Genomic DNA, 8,531 nt, shown 5'->3' on the forward strand with positions numbered 1-8,531 from the left:
TTTCAGTATTGAATATCAAACTAAATAATTTTAATTAAAATTAAATCACTATACAAAAATATTTAATGTAAAGAAATAACATTAATTTCTAAACAATGAGGGTTTTTATCCTAGCCAAATACATTGCCACACAGCCACAACACAAAAATCAATGGTCAAATAATAATTAATAATTTGTCCTAACATGAATATACTCTTTATTGAGACTTTGCGTTAGTTATTTTGCCGTGTAATGTTTGGAGTGTGAATGCACCTATTTGCCAAGTTATTGCATTAAGTTGGGCATTTTGTAAGTTGTTGGACCGATCTGCACCCACCTGTCAAGTTATTGCACTAAATTGAGCATTTTACAAGTTGTTGGACTAATTTGCACCCACATGACAAGTTGTTGTATAGTGGGTGCAATTTACTCTAGATATCATTGTTGTATGTGGTATGGCAAGAGTAAGCCCTACCGTAAGTTGTGATACTTTTTTTTTCGATTATCAAGTGGGCAGTGGGCACTCGCGCTCTACAAGGTTTACAATGTTTCCTGTGTTCTTTTTTTTATAGAACGAAATGGCCATGAACATTCATCAACTTTCCAATGTTCTCAAATAGCCAACAGTGGCACTCTAGCCTAATTCCCGCGAAGTATTTATCAAGTGTCCAGCAATAATTTTGGTTCGAAAATATTACCCTGTGTCATTTTAGTTGTTCCCAATTAGTTTTTTTAGGGATGGGTCAAGATGTAACCCATTGTTACAAATGAACAGACATCTATATATCCTATATAATTGGTCCCCACTAAATGTATTTTCTCTTCATGCAAGGTGTTCACATCATTCTCCACTAAATATCCCACTAACTTTGCAACTAGATTTCTACTAAGTGTATTCTCTCTTCATGCAAGGTGTCCACATCATTCCTCACTAAATGTGCCACTAACTTGCAATCCTTTCATGCAATATATTTATGTTCCCTTATTAATTACAAAAAATGTCCATGTCATCTCTACTCTATGTGATACTTTTAATCTTTAATCTATTAACGTAAAGTCATATACATACGCTATTTTTTCATCACCTATTCTTCTATAATGTGATCAAATATTCTATTCTATTAGTTTTTGCTATTATCTTACCTATTTTTACCGGATCTGCTTTCCGATAAAAAATAATATGCAAGTCAAATTCATATCATTACCACATAATTGATCACCAGAAGTGTCATAAATGTTATTTCTCTCTTCTCCATATCATCGAAATTAACATATTCGTCCCATCACCTTTGTGCACGTCTTCTGTCCATTAGATGTATAAGTCTTCTTGATTTTTTTTCTTCTACTATTTATTAGTTAACCAACAAAGAGGTTAAACGTTCATGCATGTAAGCTGACTACAATTAAGATTACATCTCTAAATCAAAACTACCACTATGTGTTAATTAACATTTGTCTATTTTATATCCGAATATCAATTCTATTAATTTCATCTCTGTGTTCATTAGCTCAATGACAAGTTTCCTTTATTAATCATATTTTCAGCAAACTTGATCTGAATACTATATTGTAATGTTGCATATTCTCCATACTATTTTATTTAAAATATTTTGCATCATTTAGTCACAATTTATTGAAAAGCTCCCTCAAATCCCGCACCAACGTGCGGGGAAATCACCTAGTTAGTGTAGTTCTTGACCCGTCCCCCGAAAATGTATTTTTAGGGGCGAGTGGCGCCATCACCTACCCAACAAATGACCCCATTTGTAGGGACGAGTGATGACGTCACCCGTCCCTAAAAAAAGCATATTTAGAGGACGGGTGACGGCATCACTATCGGAAATCTTGTAGTTGCCGAGTGTTGCATGCTTTGCTGAGTGCAATCCCTCGGACACTCAAACAACTCTTTTGTCGAGTGCCACACAAAAAAACACTCGGCAAACAAATTGCACTCGGTAAAAAAATTGTTTGCCGAGTGCAAAAAAAAACACTCCGCAAAGAACATCTTTGCCAAGTGTAAAAAAAAACAATCGGCAAAGAACATCTTTGCCGAGTGTTAAAAAAAGACACTAGGCAAATATAATTTTTAAATCAAATTTTGAACTGCTAAATAAATTCAAATGAAAAATTTTCAACTACAGAGTTGTGTAACTTCTCAAGATCTACAACTTTTATATAAATATTTTATTAATTCGACAAAGTGATAGTAAAATTATTTACAAAATTGATAGCTCTCTGATATAGTTTGAAAAACAATATACGAGATCTATAAGATTTGTGAACAAACATTAGTACCACTATGTCGGATGATAAAAAGACCAAAATTAAAGTTATTGATCCTAAGAAGTTGGACAATTTTGTAGTTGAATTTTTTTTCATTTGAATTGTTTTTTTCAACGAAAAGTATGTTTGAATTTCTCAAATTTGAAATTTCAATTTTGTAAACGACCTCGGATGAAAAAAAAGTACCAAAACAAAAATTGTAAATCTCGAGAAGTTATGAAACTTTGTATTTGACAAATTTTTTATTTGAATTTATTTAGGACCTCAAACTAACCATTTATAGTTTTACACAGAAAAAAAAGAAAAATAAAAAATATTTGCCGAGTGTTTTTATGGGGCACTTGGTAAAGAGGCCATGTCATCAATCCACACTCATTGGATGGAGCTCTTCTATTGGTCCCCTCCTCCCCCACCGGATGAGGTGCTCACTCTCTCTCCCTCCTCATTTCTCTCCCTCCCCTCACTCTCTCTCCCTGCCTTCTTCGAGCACTGACCAGCGGGGCCCCAGTGGCGGTGGCGGTTCATGGCAGACCGGCAGGCAGCGGAGCGGCAGCGGCGCAAGGTGGGGCGACGGCGCGCGGCAGAGCAGCAGGCGGCGTCGCGAGGCGGGGCGACGGCAATGTGGCGGCGCGAGGCACGGCGAGGCCGCGACGGCGGTGTGGCTGCGCGAGAAGGCGCAGCGAGGTGGCACCACAACGGTGGCGGGCGGCGCGACGACAACGTTGCGCGGCGGGCCGATGGCGGCGCGGGCGGATCCGCCCCCGGCGGGTGCGGCGCGGCCCCGATCTGTCCTCGGCGGCGGCAGCACGGGCTCCACTGGCGGCGGGCCGACGACGAGGTGGCACTGGGAAGCAGTGGAGCAGCGGCGACGACGACCAGTGGACGGCGACGACGACCAGTGGACGGCGGCGGCGACCAGGACAGCGGCGGCGAGATTTTTGTTTTCTTAATCCTTCCAAAAATCTTTGCCGAGTGTCGACGAAAGCGCCTGACATAAGGCACACGACAAAGGTGCTCGTTGCCTGTGTTTGTACGCCGTGAGCCCTATGCCATGTGTAACACACGGCAAAGAATTTGTCATGTGTATTTCGCCTTTTGTCATGTGCACTAGGCACACGACAAACAAGTGGAATTCCGTAGTGCATGGCCCCCCTACAAATGGTCTTACATAAAAAAATCATAATTTTTTCATATAATCTCGGATGAAGTCAAACTTTATATCAAAATTATAGGGAATGAGGAGTCGTAAAACTTTGTATATGATAACTTTTTCATTCGAGGTCATTTAATAGTCAAAAAATATTATAAGTTCTCTAATAGCTATAACTATATAGAATCTCATATAACTCAAGTCATACTTTAAGATTTCTACAATCTTAATATTTATATTTTTCATTTATATAGTTCACAATATTCATAGTTTAGAAGTTTCACCTTTTTTATTTGTTTTGTTATATGTAAAGATTTAAATGAATTTTCGGATAAAATAGAAAACTATTTTCATAGAGACGGGTGATGGCATCATCCGCCCCTACAAATTAATTTCAGAATTAATATAAAACAATAGCATACTCTATAGAGTCACAAGTGACTGTGTAGTGTGGTGGTAAGGAGGGTACGCGAAAGGCTTAAGGTAGATGGTTCAAATCCTGATTTACGCAAATATGCGTATCTCGTCAAAAAATTGTACCTTTATAGATTATAGAAGAGGAGCTTGTGGTGGTGACCGGTTAGTAGGGATATTTTTTTCTTTTTCATTTTGTTGTTTTCTAATTTCTTTCATGTTCTGGAAAATGATTTGTAGAGGCGAATTGTGGCCTCACCCGCCCATACAAATCGATTTGTAGGGGCAGGTGAGCTTATGACCTACCCTACAAATCATTTGTAGGCGCTAATGAGCCCATGACCAGCCCCTACAAATCATTTGTAGCGCGGGCATATTACAAGTCCCTTCAAATCCGATTTTTAACTGCAAAAATTAGAGACGTGTACCGTACTTGTTGCTAAAAGTAAGTTTTTACCGTCCCTAAAAATATTTTATGTAGTACTGAGGCCAGGACGTTCTTCTACCATGGCAACTTCAGGGTGCAGCCGGCGGCGGGGCTGTACGGATCGCTGATCGTGCTTGACGGGGACGACCAGTTTAAGAAGGAGCCCCAGTACGCCGGCGAGCTTGGCGACTGGTACCACGAGCCCGTCTATGCTCAGGCGGCCGGGCTCGAGCGCAAGGACGACCACTTCCAGTGGATCGGCGAGCCGCAGACCCTGCTGATCAACGGGAAGGGGCAGTTTGGGTGCACGCTAAGCGACGTCGTCGGCGAGTTCAAGTGCGACCCGAAGGAACGGGAGCGCGTGGAGGCAGCGTGTAACAAGGGTTGCAGGGATAGGGGATGGAGGCGGAGGCGGAGAAGAAGGTGTGCGAGGACGAGAAGGCAGCGAGCTGCGGCGTGATCCGGTGAAGAGAGTGTGGGCTCTTCTGCAGGGAGACCCAGTGCGGCCCCATGGTCTTTGACGTGGCGCCCGGCAGGACGTACCGGCTCAGGAGCGCCAGCACCACCTCCCTCTCCGGCCCCATGGTTTTGACAGTGGTTTTCTTTTTTGTGAAAATTAAAAATATTAAAATTTAAACTAAAAAATTCATAAATAATTCATTTTAAATAAAAAAAAGTACATAATGGGTATAGAAAATTTTCTAAAAATGTAACCTACTATTGGTACGATACTTTTCAGTTATTTAGATTTAATTTTTTGTTTTCATAATATTTAGATGCTTGTAATTGTGTCTATTGTTTTTAAATAACTAAGATTAAATAGAGCAATATTAAATAGGTTATTTTAAAAAAAAGTGGTGTCCGCGCCCGTGCCGTCGACTCCTGCCTCATGATGCTCGCCGGCGGCCACTCCATCGGCATCTGTAGGTGCTTCTTCATCGAGACCAACGCTGCACCCATCGACCCGGATTTCAAGAAGAACATCACCTCCGCTTGCGACGGTAATGACTCGGGCAACGTTCCCATGGACTTCCTCTCGCCCAACACCTTCGACTCGAGCTACTTTGGTCTAGCTCTGGCCAAGAAGTGTTGGAAAAATAGACAACTGTAAGTTTAAATTCCGAACTAGATTTATCATGACGAGAATTAAACCTAGCATGCATGACTCTAACATACTAGACAGTACGTATATCACAAACATGATCTCAGAAAACATGATTATGAAACAGATCTGATCACAAAATATGTACTGTGCGGGAGCCGCCGGGAAGACGAAAGGTGCAGACGAGACGAAGACGGTCCTTCGAACGGAGCGCAGCAACCGGCGTTGCAGACGACGGTACGCCGTAGCTCCTGACTTGGATGGAGGACGAGCCGTGGCGAAGAAGATGAGCAGTCGCGCTTAGCGCTTCCCAAAAACCTTATTCGCCCTCTCCCGGTGCAGGATCACAAGAGCGAGCGGTTCCGGAGACCTGTTCTCCCGTTCGCCGGTGCACGCCGGCGCTCGGGATGGAGAAGACTACGGTGGCGGTGCAGCAACGAGAGGAGGCAAAACCCTAACTCAGATTAGATCTTCTTATGAATTTCCAAACCTTGGGGACTCCACGTATAACAATCTATGGTGCACCTTTTCCATGAGGGAGGTGGTCCGTATTTAAAGGGAGAAAAACCCCCTACACCCTCGTCCATTAGCAATATGGGACTAATAGATGGTGTACCTTCTCTTAGTGCTAATGGGCCTTTGAGATTTATTAGGATTATTTATATGGGCCAAGCCCATAAATCTAACAAGAAGATGTTGCTCACCATCGACCGGCTGTTGGGGATGGACGCGAAGACGGAGCCTGTGCTCAAGTCCATGGAGGCAAAGCCTACCGACTTCGACCCCTTGTTCACCCGTGCTCAAGACGGAGCACGCGGAAGCCGTCGTCGGCGCCTTGGGGATGGCGCACCGACCGGGGCGACGGCGGCGGCGGAGGAGCAGGCGGAGGCGGTGGTGTTTGTAACACCCCAGGTGTTAATCACCTGTAGTTATGGTTAATCGTGTATTTGATATCGTCATTAACACTAATCTTGTATGCATAAAATCATTTAATTATATTTTTGCTAGTTGTTAACACATAAAATGATGACTAGTTTTCAAATCCAATGAAAAATGCTTTGAAAATAACTTTTAAATTCTTGCTCAAATGAACTTTTACCTAAAAACAAAGTTGTAGAGTTTTAAATTGTGAACAACTTTCATGTTGGTGGTTTTCAAGTTGCTACACAAAAATTTAGGAAAATTTTAAATTCAAGCATGAATAGGACAACAAAGTATTTTCTTCAAAATTTCAAATTTGACTTTTGAACTAAGCCTCAAATGGAGTGGTGCTTGAAACGAAAGTGGTAGAGTTCCGAATTCACTACAATTTTCGTGATCAAAATTTTTCGTGTTTCCATTCAAAAATAGGAGAAAATTTGAGTTTACAAAATGCAATTTTGAACATTGATCTAATTACGAAATTACCATTACACCATCTCTCCTCCATCCTCTCTCTGTTTCACGCCGTGACGGCGCCGCACGCCGCCGCTCTCGACATCTGTGTCCACGCATCGGCCATCGTGCCCCGACCCCTTCCGCTGCGAGCTTGTGCTAATCTCCTCTCGATGCCGTCTTCATTTTCCCCTCCTCTTCCTCTTCTTCTCGAGCTCGGGCGGAGCCGAGTCAAGCTCAGTGCCACCGCCGGCGTCGCGCCGACCACCCCTCGCCGCCTCGCCTCGATCCAGTGCGCCTCGACCTTCCTCGCCACACCTCGCACCTCCTTCGCCCTTTCCCCAAGCCCGGCCGACCGTCTCCCCGTCGAGCTCGGTGGGGGCCACACGCCATGATCGCCGCCCCCACCGAGCTCGCCACGGAGCTCCCCCTTCCGGCCATCCTCGACCCCGATTCGACCCACCAATAGGTAGAGCTCAATGTCCTCTTGCTCCAAGACCCATCCTCTACCGCCGGCGAGCTTCCCCTCACTGCGAATTGAAGCCACCGCCACCGCCGCCGCCCTACCTCGCTGTGGAGCTCCCCTGTCCGACCCTCCTCCGCCCCCACTGACCCGCTAGCGAGCTTCCCCATTGCCCACTGATTCTCTTCGGCCCGGCCACCACTGCCCAGCCACACCGGAGCACCGCCGCTACCGTGGACCACCACCGCCGCCCCTGTCCTCGCCGGCGTGCCCCCTTCCGGCCACCCCAGCTCGTGCCGAAGCCTCCCCAAGGTAGCTTGCGATGTCCTCTAGCCCCTCCACCCCGGTCCCCTCTCCGCCGGAGACCAGGGCCACCGGACTTCGGCCGGGAACCGGCCAGCCCCGCCGCCTCCTCTGTTTTGGCCGGCCAAGGGCCTATTTGCGAGGCCCCAAATCTTTCCAGGGGTTTTCTGCAAATCTAGGGACTTAAACATAATATCTAGTTTTGTTTTTACATTTTTGCAGTAAACTTGGAAATTCGTTTAAAAATTGAAGAAAAATCATAAAAAGGCAAATAAACGCTTTTTGTAATCCTTGTGAGTAGATCTATGATTTAAAGTCATAATATGGGGTAGGCCATTTGAAAGTTTTTGCTGCAAAAATAGATTTATGTTTAATAGTGCATAAAGACTAGTTGTTCTTACCTTTTTAATAACTTATGTTTGGAGCCATGACTTGTTATGAAATTTTTATGGTAATATGTACATGTGATTCTAGTATTTCTATAAAAATTAAATGGTCATTTCTCATGATTAGCTTTAGTTTTAATTAAATCTTGATTTATGCCTAGGTTACATAGATTTATTTATTAAAGTTGCTATTATGATGTGTTTCATGAGCTAAAATTTTTACTGTAGCCTTAATTAAATATCTAAGCATGCCTGCAAGTTATGTTTTTGCCTTTATTTAGTTCCTAGCTATAGTTTACCTTTTGTGTTGTTTCTAATAAATGCTTTTGTGCATGGTAAATTCAGTTGTTAAGTTCTTGTTCATGTGTAAATCATGTTAACTCTGTAATGATCAGAATGTGGGTTGCTTTTATTTAACTTGCTTAAGTCTGCGTGTTAGTGAAATAAATCTTTCTATAGTTGCTCCTTCTTGCTTATGCCTTTGCTTAACTTTTCTAAATAAGTTTGGTTATACTTCTTATAGGAAACACTTCAGGCTAAATAAATTAAATGAACTCACGTATTGCAGCACCAACTCAATTGCCTTTCAAGCTTGTTTGTTGTGTTCACTCGATAAATGATTGCCCAGTCATGTCTTTCTTCTTAATCG

Source organism: Panicum virgatum, chromosome 4N (assembly GCF_016808335.1).
Source record: "Panicum virgatum strain AP13 chromosome 4N, P.virgatum_v5, whole genome shotgun sequence".
Classification (NCBI taxonomy): Eukaryota; Viridiplantae; Streptophyta; class Magnoliopsida; order Poales; family Poaceae; genus Panicum; species Panicum virgatum.